This window comes from Zingiber officinale, chromosome 2B (genome assembly GCF_018446385.1).
Source record: "Zingiber officinale cultivar Zhangliang chromosome 2B, Zo_v1.1, whole genome shotgun sequence".
NCBI classification, from domain to species: domain Eukaryota; kingdom Viridiplantae; phylum Streptophyta; class Magnoliopsida; order Zingiberales; family Zingiberaceae; genus Zingiber; species Zingiber officinale.
The window spans coordinates 81,465,615-81,481,186 of record NC_055989.1 but is presented as its reverse complement, the minus strand read 5'-3'; positions in this window follow the sequence as shown (position 1 = coordinate 81,481,186).

The following is a 15,572-nucleotide window of genomic DNA, read 5'->3' as shown; positions in this document are numbered from 1 at the left end:
TGTACTCCATGATTATTACTATTAGTTATAGTTTACTATGCATGTCAGCTTGGTATCCACTGAGGAGTTGACTCACCCCATTGATATTACCATTTCAAGTTGATGCTGTCAGGAGGTTCCAGTCGCTAGTCCCCCACCACTTCGTGTCGCGATGATTTTGGTTTACGGACTTGGGTTCCATGTTTGTGTTGATCTACTATATTTATTTATATATGCGTGTGATGTAGGATTGTACTCGAGGATTTTATCGACTTCTGGTTTACTACATTTGTTTTTCACTGCATTGGATTTTTCTGTTGTGGGTTTAAGTTTTCCTCGAGTAATCGAGTAGATTTTTATTTAATATAAACTGCATGGTTGTGTCAGCCGGAGGATGAAATATATAAATTGCATAGAATGCTTATCTTATTGTTAGTTATATTTATTGTATATGTTCCGGCCGTGTTGGCCGAGGTTTGTGACCCTGAGGGTTTTGTAGTAAAGTTTCATATTGTCACCCTTACAGGGGAGATGCTACCGAAATTTCTTCTAGCAGAGACTACCTGGGGCGTGACACTTCCACTTTGCCTAACCTCCAGTTAGGACTAGTCACTCAGTAGACTTCTCACTTGCCTATCCTTTGATTATGACTTACCTTTGCTAGTCATTTAGTCCTGACTAGACTTCTCTCTTCCAAACATCAAGTCCTGTTTGGATCAACCCTTAGTCAAATTGACCAAACTTAGGTATATTGTCAAACATCGAAACCCTAGAGGTCAATTACACCAACAATCTTCTCCTTTTTGATGTTTGACAATTTTCTTAAGTTAGGCTTGAGTCTTTAAGGGGTTAATTTCTCAAAGTTTGAGAGATTCAAAAAGTTTAAGAGATTAGAAATGTTTGAGAGATTAGAAATGTTTTAACTTTTCTAACGTAATATAACTCTCTTCCTTTAACTTTTCTAACTTAAGATCACTCTCCCCCTTTGGAATACATCAAAAGGATATAAACTTAAGGTTACTCTCCATTAGGTTTTTGCACCAACAATAATATTTGAAAGACGTAATTTTCAAAGTGGTGGTGCAGACTACTTTTTCAAAGTTGGTGGTCAGGGTAACTTTTGAAAGTATAAGCAAATTTTCAAAACATTTTGTAAACGAGTATTTTTAAAAACTACCTTGTAAAACTAATTTTTGAAAGACTTTTGAAAGTTATAGTTTGTTGGGACCATCGGAGGTCGACTAGATGGGGGGGTGAATAGCCATTTCATAAATCAAGCAAAACAAACTTTCCTTAGACTTATAACTTAATTAAACTAAATACTTGCATAAATAAAATAAGAGATAAACTAAAAGATGAGGCTTATAGATTTACTTGGTTACAATCGGGGAGGTTGTTAATCCAAGAAAGTTAAAGCGCACTAAAATTCTCCTTCAGGTGGAGAAGCCTCTTTATAGCAATGGAAGTATAGAAATATGAAGCTAAAATAGAACAGTTGATGTGTACAAGTGTTGTTTCACAATTTCTTGTTGTGTTTTAGCTTGGGGAGCAGGGATGCTTATATAGCCCTGCTCGGGGCGCCTGGAAGGGTTCCAGGCACTTGGAGGGGGATAAAACTTTATCCCCTTCACAATGGATCATGGTCAAACGTGATCTGGATAAAATCCTATTCTGGGCACTTGGAAGGATTCCAGGTGCCCGGACTAGGAAAGTCAACCAAGTTGACTTTTTCCAGTCTGGGCCTTTCGCTCTGGTTTCTCTCACATCGATCTGGGTCTTTCGCTCTGGTTCCTCTTTCTTGGGTGATCTCGGCCATTCGGAATAGGGCTCACCCGAACCCAACTTCCAACCTTCTCGAGCAAGCTTCTGATTCTGGCTTCTCGTCCCTCGGAAATACTGTGCGCCTCCTTCTCGTCCACCTGCGTACTATTCCGCAGCACCTCGCCCCTCAAATGGACTGAGCTCGTCGACTCTCTCCCGTGCGGTCCTTCTCTCTAGTTGCATCTTTTGCTCGACATCTTGTGCTCCTAAGTACCTGCACACTTAGACACAGGATTAAACACAACAAGACCTAACCTAACTTGTTTGATCACATCAAAATAACCTTAGGGTACCAACAATCTCCCCCTTTTTGATATAAGCAACCTAAGTTAAGTTAGGGTAAACTAACATAAAGTAAAAGCAATAAATTTACAATTAAAGTGCAAAAATTGAAAAAGGTTAAACTACCTTTAAATTTATAATTAAACTACCTCCCCCTAGACTTAATCTTCCCTTCTTCCCCTTTGATCACATAAAGAATAGGGTACCAAAAAATAATCTAAGGGTAACTTTTATTTTAAAAAAATTAGTTTTTATAAAGCTTTGATTTTCAAACAATTTTGAAAAACTTATTAAGTTTTTGAAAACTTTGAAAAATTTTAAAAATTATTTTGATATCACTTAGAAAAATTTGCAATAATTTTAGTAACTTTAAGTTTTTTAAAAAAATTCTAAGTAAAAAAATGTTGAGTAACTATTTTAAAGTATTAATTATAATTAAATGCTTGGTCAGTTAGTCATGTAAAATCCGTCAATTAAATAATAAGGGTTATTGGACGAATAACCTTAACGGAATTTTAAAGAATTTTTAGTAATTTTCTGGGAATTAATTGGAGCTCGCATGATGAGTTTAAGAGGATAAATTTATAGGCTTGGTAAAAGCTCGTTTGGAATACCCAACTAAGGTAGGAGTCGATTAAGGAAACTAAATTAGGCTTTAATTAAGTTAAACCTAGGCTATAAAAATTTTCTCCTTTTATTTTCTTTTTCTCCCCTCTCTTTTTTTATTTTCCCCGTGCCCTAAACCCCTCTCGCGCCGACTCCTCCCGAGCCCTCATGCGACACCACCCAAAATCCATCGTCGGTTCTCTTCTCCCTCGAGCCTCAGTCGCCGATTCTCTTCTTCGTCGAGCCATAGCCGCTGGCCTCTTTCCCTCACGTGGGCACCAGCCGATTCTCCCTCCCGCGAGTTCTCGCACCTGAGCCGACCTTTCTTCCTCGCTCGAGCACCACACACAGCCGCCAACCTCTCCTCACGCGAGCGCCGCAGTCGGTGATCTTCCTCCTCTTCTCCCTCGAGCCACATCCGTGGTTCCCTTTCCCTCAGGCGAGCACCAGAGCCGCAACCCTCCCCTCTCCTCCCATCTCTCTCAGATCATCCCAAACAGAGCCCTGCCGCCAACACAGCCATGCCCTAACTGATTCAGCAGGTATAATCTCTCCTGTAGGTATGAGTTTCGGAAATAAGGGATAGGAGTAGGTGTATAAACGGTTTCCATTGATGTCCTTGCTTCTGCCTGTGGTTTCTTTCGGTTCTTCTTGGAGCTTTGGAGGTTTTTGATTCGTTTCAGTGTGGTACTTGTTGTTCATGATACCTTCAAATTTCTGGACAGATTTAGGAAGATTAGGGTATTGGGTTAATGATTTCCTTATCATGACCTGATACTTGTTTCTTATTTTTTTTTGATGAAAGGTAAATTAAATATTATCAAGAAAAGGTGTACAAATCTACATGTCCTAAGATATCCAGTTGGTTCTCACTAAGTGTCAGATCCAACCGGATATTTGAGGTATAGACTCTAAGAAGGCCATGTACATGTAATGTACTCTCACTGTACTATCCTCTCAAAATACATCCAGTCTCACTATACCATCCGCTAAAAAAATAACCAGTCTCACTATGTCATCCCAGTGTACAAACCCGACACAGCCACCCCTCTCGCAAAATGCCCCACACCACCACCCCTCTCACAAAATGCCCTCACTACACACTATACAATCTCCCTCACTGTACAATATCTTTCTTCTTGTTGTAATGGAGGATGGTGTAACAAATTTGAGTGGATTGGGGATTTGTCTCCGTGGTCGTTTTATTTTCATGATAGTTCCGGGATTCTAGTAGCAGATTCGATTATTGACAAATTGATTTCGAGGTTGTAATAGTTCTGCATAGGGGAATTTGGTTTTGATATGTGATTATGTTTTTTTAGTAAATTAGGATTTCCCTAATCATATTCGGTTATAGGTTAGCCACCTAATTCATGATGAGTTTAGTTAACTGGTTCATGTTTGACATAACTATAATATACATCATGTGTTTGCATGATTTTGATTCGATACAGGTGATTTGACATTGGGTTGGTTTTACACGATCTTCGCAATAAAGGCGAGTACTTCTTACCTTGATTATGTAGTTCTTTGAACTTAGTGCATGAGCTATCTTTGGATAGAAACTGCTTTTACCTTGACTCCACTCTTATTTTTTTCTACACTTGATACTTCCACGCGATCTTTGAGATATTTGTTTCTATATCTATACAGTCTCTCGTTGTTGTCCATGATAAGTAGCAGATACTAGATACCATGGCTGTATACTTTGACTGTTGTTTATTTATGCACCATATTAAGCATCCTGGCTTCATGTCTCATACCTAATTTTTACTTATATTTGTATAATGATTGCTGCATCTTGTGCATCATATCATTGCATGCATGTCAACGATAAATTCTCCCTTGTGGTTGAGAGAGTCATTTGTAACGACCCGCCTTCTACTGACTAGGCTGTAAGGCCGGGGGTTACATTATGCTAAACTATTCTGGGGCTATCACTGAATATTAAGGTGCGGAAAAGCTGAACTAATTAAAACTCTCTGCTATTTGCTGTAAAATCTGGAATCTAAACTTTCCATGTTATATCATACCATAAAACACTATTCTAAGCTATTTAATACTTGTTTTTATGAAATTCAACATGATTTGGAAGTTTCTTAGTACCCCCAACGTTCCATATGGTCAAGGAGCTGAAATCAGATGTTCCCAGCCGAAATCAGACTTCCCTAATCGATTGAGGTAGGGACTCAATCGATTGGAACATATCAATCGATCCACTGATCGATTCAACGTGCTTCTGTGCACGGAAATCCCTGTTAGAGTGTATACTGAAAGCCTAAGCTTTTGTAAATATTTATTTTGAATAAAGAATCACATTTGGTCAAATTATCTACATTTATTTGTAGTTGTTCAATTAATTTATATTGTAGATAACATAGTATGTGGTGTCACATACAGAAGATAATGTTATCAGTACCTTATAAATTATAAACAGTAGCTCACGACCAAGATGGAAAGGAACAAATCATTGGAAGGTCGTAGTGTAATTGGGTATTAGTTTATTTTAACTATATAATTACACTAGTACACTTAGAGTGTATTGAGTAGGACCATTAGAGGTTGTTTCTTTTATACTGACTTTATAAAGGAACAAAGACCTCAGTTATTATGGAAGTGTGTGCTCTTAATCCTAATATAATAACAAGCATATATATTTGATATTTATTTCTTTAATTTATCAATGGGTGAGATTTAGTTTGATAAATCAATAAGCCCGATAAGTTGGGAAATGATATCACTTATAGTGTGTGTTGTTGATTATAAAAGGAAACTGTGTCCTAGAAATCTAGGTTGAGAATATCCCCAAGAGGAGCTCATAAGGATTGTCATGTTAAACCCTACAGGTGGACATAGTCCGACATGATGATAAGGTTGAGTGGTACTACTCTTGGACTAAGATATTAATTAAGTGAGTTGTCAGTAACTCATTTAATTAGTGGACATTCATTATCTTAAACACAGGGAGACTAACATACTCATAATAAGAAGGAGCCCAAAAATGTAATTTGGGATTGGTGCGACAGTTCAATAATAGTTCTCTAGTGGAATGAGTTATTATTGATAAAATTAAGTTGTGTGTTCGGGGTGAACACGGGATGCTTAATTTTATCGGGAGACCAAAACCAATTCCTTCTCTCGGTCCCTATCATAGCCTCTTAATTATAGAGTACTATACTCACCTATACCCATCTTTGCACCCTTCTAAAAGGGGCCGACCAAGCCTTGCTTGGAGCCCAAGCAAGGGGCCGGCCAAACCATGTTTAGATGGGAATGATTGTGGCCGGCCCAAGCATGGGTTCAATCTTGGTGTGGCCGACCATTAAAAATAGAAAAGGAATTTTAATTTTAAAATTTTTTTCTTATGTGAAATACATGATTTAAAAGAGAGTTTAAAAATTAAAATATTTCCTTTTATAAGATTCTATAAAAGATTAAGAGAAGAGTTAAATCTCTTTCCTTATTTGTAGATTAAAAGGTTGATTTTAATTTTGGTTAAAACTTTCCTTATTTATAAATCATCCACATGTTGAAAAGATAAATTTTAAAATTATAGAAATTTCCTTTTATTACATCAACCATGAAGAGATTATTAAAGAGAAATTTTATTTTAAAATTTTTCTGGAAGCAAATTAGGAAGCTTTAATTTTTCTAGCGAAAAATTTCCTTATTTGCTTGTTTTGATGTGGCCTACCATATGCATTAAGAAAAGGATTTTAATTTTAATTAATTAAAAATTTCCTTTTCAATGGCAAAAGAATTAAGGAAGGTTTTATTAAATTTTTCTTATTTGCCCAGGCTAAGGATTATAAAAGAGGGGGTTTGGGTGCCTTCATGAGATACAACCTCTATTCTATTTCTCCCTCTTTTCTTCCTTGGTGTGGCCAACCTCTTCCTTTTCTCTTCTCTCCATCTTTGTGGCTGAACCTCCTCTTCCTCTTGGAGATCAAGTGGTGGCCGAATCCTAGCTTGGAGAAGAAGAAGAGGAAGCTTGCATCCCTTGGAGCTTGGTTGGTGAAAAGGTTCTTCATCCTTAGGAGTTTTTGTGCTTGGCCGAAACTTGAAGGAAGAAGAAGAAGGTGCTAGGTGGTTCTCGTCTCGGAAGATCGTTGCCCACACAACGTCCGAGATTAGAAGAGGAATACGGTAGAAGATCAAGAGATCATTATCCACAAAGAAAGGTATAACTAATAATTATTTTCCGCATCATGTTAGTTTTGTTTCTTTGTAAAAATACCAAATACAAGAGGCATGCGATTCTAGTTTTTCGAATTAGTTTTTGAAGTTGTGCTCTTTTATTTTTTCCTTGTGATTCGAATGTTCTTAGTGGTTAACTTAGGGTTACTATGGGAAGGTTAAATATTTAATTTCCTTAAAAGGCTTTGTCTAGTCGGTGGTGGTTGCTCCCATATCCAAGAAGGCCAAGTGTCTCACCATGCAGTACTGGAAGCCAATTTTGGAAATAGATATTTAATTGTCTTCGTGACCTAAGTGGTTTGGATCGAACGTGTTAAGTTCTGCAGGAGATCCAAGTCTAAACCTAAAAGAACAAATAAGTTAAACTTAGGATCAAACGTGTTAAGTTCTGCAGGCGATCCAAGTTTAATTTAAAAGAACACATGGTAGATAGGAAAAGGTTCAGACCTTTGTACAAACTTTTTGTACAGTGGAACCGTTAGGCTTTCCGAGTAGCAACCAACAATTGATATCAGAGCTAGGGTTTTGCCTCTGTGTATTTGGAATTAGTTTAATAATGCACATGTCATACATAATTTAGGCAGGATAATAGTAGGATGTGTTAACTTTGTGAATGCAGGATCCAACTATTATGACTTATAGATATTGTGTGTGTGATTGGACCCTTGGACATGTCCAAGGCATTTTATTGTGTGTGCATGATTGTATTATAAAATATAGCAGGAGCTGTATTTAGTTTTATTAGGATTTTATTTTTGATCTAGATACATGTACATTCCTTCGAGGAATATAGGATCAAAAAATGTAAAATTCTATTTATGTTGTGGATCGAATCTTGCAAGGCGTGGAACCTTTTGAGGACCAGAGGTGCAGCGGAACAAGGAGCAAGATGGATGCGACAACTAGACCCGGTGGCGGTGGCCAAAAATGGCAGCAGCTAGGGATGACAACACAAGGAGGACAACAATAGATAAAAGTCATAATAGTTGAAAATTAGTTTTTCTATTTATTGCTTTTATACTATGCTGTGTGTGCTTGTTAGTATGCATGTTAAGTAGGCTAGCATAGTCAAAATTCCTCACTTTAAATAACTAAGTGGGAGAGGGATTTTAAATAAATTCCACGGTCTCCATTATTGGTTTGTAAGTGATGCAAACAAACTTGCGTGTTGGCTCTGAGTGTCTTCCTCTATATCAGATGAGTTTGTTTGTGGATCACTAGATCAAACTTCCATTTGGATGACTATAGGAAATTAATTAAGAGCGTGTGATCTTCCCCATCGGAAGGGGCACAATCTTATTAATGGACTTAGTGTCAAGTAATGGTATACACTTAGGCACGTCTAATAGTATCCTCCCCATCGGAGTCACTGCTATTATTCGTGTGACCAAAGGAAACCAACTATTAATTTTATTTGTCAAAAAGTTACGTTGACAAGATAATAAAATTAATGGGTTACACCCTCCTTTTACAAATGTTGAATTTGTATACGTCCACACTATCGTGGCATACAAAATTCACGGTGTTTTTAGGTGTTGGTTAATTTAAAATAGTATTGCTTGAGGAATTAATATTATTCTAAATTTAGAGTCCTGACCAAAGTTATTTGTGATTCTTAGGATGACTTTCAACCCACTGGCCATCATACTAAAAGAGAACAGACTTATTGGTCCTAACTACATAGATTGGAAAAGGAACCTGGACATTGTTCTTACTGCTGAAAGCTATAAGTTTGTACTGACTGAGCCTTGCCCTGATGCACCCAATGGTGAATCTACCCAAGAGAAGATTGAGTATCATAAGAAATGGGTAAAAGCAGATGAGATGGCGCAGTGTTACATATTGGTTTCGATGTCAAATGTATTGCAACATCAGCATCAAGATTTACCAATAGCTTATGATATTATGAACAATCTCAAGAAACGTTTTGGTCACCAGGATCGGGCCTCTAGGCAAGAAGCCATTAGAAAGTTAATGACGGCCACCATGCAAGAGGGTACTCCTATGAGGGATTATATCCTAAAGATGATGGCTTATCTAAATGAAATACAAATCCTTGGAGGAGAAATTGATGGGGAAACCCAGATCGATATGATCCTCCAAACGCTACCTAGAAGTTTTGAGCAATTCCGCCTGAATTATAATATGAATAAAAGGATATATTCACTGGCAGAACTACTGACAGAACTTCAGGCAGCAGAAGGGTTGTTTCGTCACAATTCTCAGATTCACTATGCTGAAAATGGTTCTACTTCTAAACTGAAAGGAAAGAAGAAGAAGAAACAAGTTGGCTCAGCAAAGAAGGTGAATAAATCTCAGAGTATAGGACCTAAAGTTGGAGTGAAGAAGCCGAAGGCACTACTAGAAAACTAGGCTTTTGAGACACAACAAAATATGTCTTAAATTATAAATTTAGTGTCTCAAAATGTTTTTAAGACGGTAATGAGACAGTAATGTAGCTGTCCCTAATACAAGCGTCTCAAAAAAATATTGAGACGGTTGTACTGTCTCAAATGTTATTTAAGACAGTGATGAGACAGTTGTTCAATTGTCTCAAAAGTATTTAAGACAATTATTATTTTGTCTCAAATGTTATGTCTTATCATGTGAAAAAAACTAAAGACACTAAATTGAGATGGTAATTTGTTGTCTCAAATAGAAGTGAAAACATTAAATTACTATCCCTAATGTTTTAACTTGTTAGATGCAACAATTATGACAAAAATTAATAATATTAAAAGAACGTTTATTATACATATTAATCTAGATCAAATTTATTGAATTGTCATTTCAAAATAAAAGTAAAAAACTCTCTTTTTATAAATTAAAAATGATATACACAATATAAAATTCTATAATCATTAATTGAAGTGCATCCAATATTCATCCAATAACAGAAATATCTACATATCTATCATTAATTTGATAATAAAAAAATAACTATTCCCATGAAAGTTACATAAAAGAAAGTCTAAAGAACAACTCCTCGTGATCTAGAGATAACTTCTATAATCTTTCTTCATCAGAATCCTGAACATAAAAAAAAAACTCTTATTAGAGATAAAGATGATTTATAATATATATTGTTAAAAAATATCAATAAATAAAACTTTTCAATAAGAAATCTCATCATCTAACACATAATCCACTTTCTTGGAACTATATATATAAAACATAAACAACCCCAAGTTAAACAAACCTCTTCATTAGGTAATAAGAAATGATGGTTTATGTGTTTGTCAATATCTTTGTGCCTTTCAAGTTGTTGAACCTGTAAAATAAATTTATCTATAGCTTAAAAATATGTACACTGCTACATCACCAAAATTGTTAATAAAACTAAAAAAAAATTCTTATGAAAACAACTAATAATGTACTTGTTGGTTATCCAATCCTTGTTCATGTGAAATAATATTATCTGCAACCTAAATAAAAAATAAGTACGTATCACAAAACTATCAAAATTCATTATAAAAGTTAGATATTTAAATAAAGTAAAGATACCTTTTGATTACTAAATTCACTGGATTCCATATCAAGATGAGTCAATGGGGATTCATGATTCTCTAACTTTGATTGAAGTGCATCTATTTGAGTTTCTCCTATAAATTCAACAAAAGTAAAAGACTTGTAAATTACAATAAGTAAAAAAGGACCAACAAAGAGGGGTGATAAATAATACGAGAAATTTAAAAAATAATTGAACACTTTAAAAATCTATATAAACTAACCTGAATTTGGCAAGGTTAAACTAGGATGTAAATTGGGTGGATTAATTGATTGTGAATTTTGTTGTTCATCAATGAGCTCCAAAGTTTGAGCTTGCAATGTTGATACTTATTGAACTTGTGATTGATGCTTGGATCTTGTTTGTGGACGATGAACTATTGGACATAATATATTATTTGGTCTTTGTTGTTGTGGTTTCTCTAGTACACATGTGGGAGGATGCACTTGAGATAAATTACCCTGAGCAAGGCATCTTACTCGGTTTTTAGTCACTCCTTTATTAGTTTCTCCTAGAAATTCAACAAATGTAAAAGACTTTTAAATTAACAATAAGTAAAAAAGAACCAACAAAGAAAGGTGACAAATAATGCAAGAACTTTAAAAAATAATTGAACACTTCATAAATCAATATAAACTAACCTGAATTTGGCAAGGTTAAACTAGGTGGATCAATTGATTGCAATTTTTGTTGTTCATCAATGAGCTCGAAAGTTTAAGCTTGCAATGTTGATGCTTGTTGAACTTGTGATTGATACTTGGATCTTGTTTGTGGATGATGAACTATTGGACGTAATATGTTATTTGGCCTTTGTTGTTGCGGTTTCTCTATTACACATGTGGAAGGATGCACTTGAGATATACTACCTTTTACCACATTTGCTTGATCACCATTTAATTTTTTCCAACATGGTTGTCCCTTTCTATTTTTTGTCTAACCATGATGACCTATCATGAAAAAAAATCAACATATTAGTCAAAGGCCAAAAAAAGGTTAATTACACATTTGAAGCTAAACTTGGAAAAGAAAACATTGATGACCAATTATTAAATTATAAATAAATCAGACTAATACTCAAAAATTGATTATGCATCAAGCATAAATGAAGAATAAAAATGAAATAGAAATACAATTAAAAAAACAAGTCTCTACTCAATAATAAATAAAATATATATTAAAGATTAACAATACAATAAACAATCCTAATATATTTCATCATTCTCTGCACCTTCTTCGTCATGTCCAAGATCAATGGCTCCATCAACAACTACATCTTCCCTCACCCAAGCATTATCCTCATCCCTAATAGGAATATTATCATCCAAAGTTTGAGAAGAATTAACAGTTTACTGGTAAAAACCACACTCACCACCCCTGGCCCTCATATGCTGCATCACAATCCAATGAATTTAAGCCTACCAACCAACCAACCAAGAACCCTAAAAAGAAATCCACCAACCACATCCTTTTTATATACATCCACAGTTGTTTAATTGCCTCGGCCAGCTTAGAGCAGAGGTCCGACAAAATTAGAGTATTCATCCAATTCCTTAGCACCACCCATGTATAATACTGGCACTTGACCATTGAAAAAAGTTTCTAAATGTAACCAAGCCGAACATTTGGATCCACAATTGTGAATCTGAAACATGAGACTTATTGCAGGTTATATTGATATCGTATATGCTTGACTTGTAGAGAACGACAGTGCGAACATGATATAGTATGTGGGATCACAAGCAATGAGTATAAACTTTGTTTGATCTTTACAAAGGTCTCGCGAGCGCCAGCAACCTCACGACGCCGACAGATGCGGTAAGAGAGGCAATCTCAATAGGTTGGATGGAGAGAAGAGAAGAACTAAAGAAGTACCTGAAATTTACCGTGGAGATCGTCGTTGCCTCAGTCGGCCCGTCCCCTCGTCACCCTCCTCTTCGTCGTCGCCCTCCTCGCCGTGTTCCCTTTTGTCGCACAAAAGAAAAAAAATAGAAACCTAAACCTTTTAAAAATAATAACAAATGTAAATAATTTAATGTTAAAATAAAAAATCTAAAACTTCTAATTATAATAATACCATCGATGATGCATGTTAATATGTAATGAACTTATTATTTATTTCAATATCATAGGACTATCAAAAAAATTAGTATATTATTAAATATTTAATATGTTTTTTTCATAATTTTAAAATTATCAATAATCTAAACACAAATTATAAATTAACAAATTATATATATATATATATTCGATTGATTGTTCCATAAAAAAATATTGGAACTGGAATGGTACGTTGAGTCCGTAACGATTATCGTGACCGTTCTGACGAATCATATTCAAGATAATTTGAGACAAATAATTTTTTTACCATTTTATTTGAATGTCTTATATAATTATATTTTTAACCGTCTTTATTAGGTGTCTTATTTAGTTGAATTTGAGACAAAATCTTAAATACTGTCTTAAATTTAATGTCTCCATGTAAAATTTTGAGACATCTATTATTACTGTCTTAATTACTTAGTATTTGAGACGAATTTTATCACTATCTTAAAATTTTTATCTCAAAAGCCTAGTTTTCTAGTAGTGAGGGAAAGTGCTTCATCTGCAAGCAGTCATGGAATTGGAAGGCGGACTGTCCTCGTAGGAATCAAAACAACAAAGGTATATCTCATTCTCTAGTTGTTGAAACATGTTTAGCGGTGTTATCTACCAGCACCTGGTGTGTAGATACGGGAGCCACTGATCATGTCTGCAATTCTTTGCAGGGGTTCTAGGAAACCCGACGAATATTTGAAGGAGAGATAACCGTCTACATGAGCAATGCTACTAAGGTGGCGGCTGTTGCAGTGGGAGACGTCTGTTGGTGCGAGAAGCATCCGACGATCGAACCCAAGTTTTGATAATGGCAAATGGTTCAAAGTTAAGTCTTGTTGTTATCTAACATGTTGAATGAGTGTTTCATGAAAGTCCTAACTACGGTTAGGCAGGTGAAAACCCTAGGGGGTGGTAACCCTAGGTCTTAGGGGGTGGTAACCCTAGGTGGAGAAAAGTCCTAGCTGCCGTTAGGCAAAGGGAAAACCCTAGGGGGCAGTAACCCTAGGTCATAGGGGGTGGTAACCCTATGCGGAAAGTCTTGGCAAGTCGATGGCTTCAGGCAAAAGTCCTAGGGGGTGGTAACCCTAGGTGGAAAGTCCTGGTGTCGCAAACCAGGTGAAAGACTGGACTAGCCGGGAAGCGGATGTCCAGCAGAAAGTCCGGAAGTGTCGAGTGCTGAGCAAAAGTCTAGTTGATCTGGAGGATCGCACTGGCAGCAGGTAAATCTCCTGAGTGGAGTAGGTGAGGATGCGTTCCCCGTAAAGGGAACAGTAGGCGTCGGGTCGACCTAGGGTTTTCGGACAGAAATCCGAAGTCAGACCCGGACAGTCCGGAGACTGTCATAATATTCTTTATCATATTCATACTGTTGTTTTATGCTAACTTTGTGTTGCAGGATATTGTTTGGGACTAACATGTCTTGCAGGTACAAAATAATGAAGTTTTCCCTCGGATGAACAGTGTCCGAGGCGCCTCCATGGAGCTTGGAGGCGCCTCGGGTGCAAAAGTTGACCTGGCCGCGAAGCAGGGCTGAAGGCGCCTCGGTTGGCTATGGAGGCGCCTTGGAAGGCGCCTTGAAGACCTATGAAGGCGCCTTCAAGGTGATAAGCGCAGAATGGTCAGCGCTCATCTGCACGGTGGACTCGGAGCTATGGAGGCGCCTTCGGAGGCTTCTAAGGCGCCTTGAACACCCTTTATAAGGGGGTTTCGAGCAGCACCTTGCATCAACAATTGACAAGCTTTCCTTCTGCTGAGTGCTGCTCAAGAAACGACTCTAAAGTGCTGTTGCAGTCGTCGACGACCCGAAGCTTCAGTTATTATTTTGTTGTCGGTATTATTTCAATTCCATTTGTACTTATTTCCTTGTACTTATTCACGATATCTTAGTTGTTGCCCACGGAAAGCGATCAAGGATCGCGGGCCTTCGAGTAGGAGTCGATCTAGGCTCCGAACGAAGTAAACGACTGTGTTTCTGTGTTTGTGTTTATTTACATTTTCGCTGCGTATTTTACTCCGATAGTTTTTCGATAATTGAACGAAATAGCCGCGAGCGCTATTCACCCCCCCCTCTAGCGCGTCTCGATCCAACAATTGGTATCAGAGCGGGGTATGCCTTTCATTTTTTCCCTCCAAAACTGTTTTTGAAAAATTAATTTTCATCTTTTCACCATTGGTTGGAATTAACGAAATATTACATTTTCAAAAATTTGTGGTAATATTTTTTAATATTATTTTAATAATATTATTTTTTTCTCGAAATTCCTAAATCACTATCTTTATTTCTCTCCTGCACTACTAATCCAAGACTAAGTCTTGGAACAAGTTTTATTGTGTTTATTTTTGCGAGATTGTCTTTCTAAAATGGCCCATCAAGAAGGCTACAACACTGCTCGCCCACCGCTCTTCTCCGGAGATGATTTCAGAGATTGGAAGGGTCGGATGGAGGCGTATCTCCAGACTCACTTTGAAGTCTGGATGATCGTCAAAACCGGGTTTCAACTGCCAACTGACGGCGCCGGCAAGCAACTACAGTACGAGAACTGGGACGCGAACCTTATCAAAAAGGTAGAAGCAAACGTAAAAGCAACGTATACACTTCAGTGTGGTTTAACGAATAAGGAGCTGAATCACGCCGGCCCATTCTCAAGCGCTAAGGAGCTGTGGGAGAATCTGATTGAGCTACACGAAGGTATTCCTGATACGAAAATAGGTAAGCATGTTTTAATAAATAAATTAGTTGAGCAGACTAATACTATTCCGGCCGAGGAAGGTGTTGCGTTATTTGCAGGAACAAGCAAGACGAAGAAAGCACTGAAGGCAACTTGGTCCGAGTCATCAGATGAATCCGAATCGAACGAAGAAGAGCAAGCAAGTCTTCTCACTCTACCAGTACTAGCACATGTTGTTGAAATCGAGTCCGAGTTCGAGCCCGATTCAGAAACCGAGAGCGAATCAGACACCGAGTCCGAGCGAAGCCACGGATCCGTATCCGTTTCTGAAGGACCCAAAACCACTGTAAGTGCTCTAATTTCTAGTATTTGCTTAGATGATTCAAAAAATTTAATTCCTTACTTATTAAAGAAGT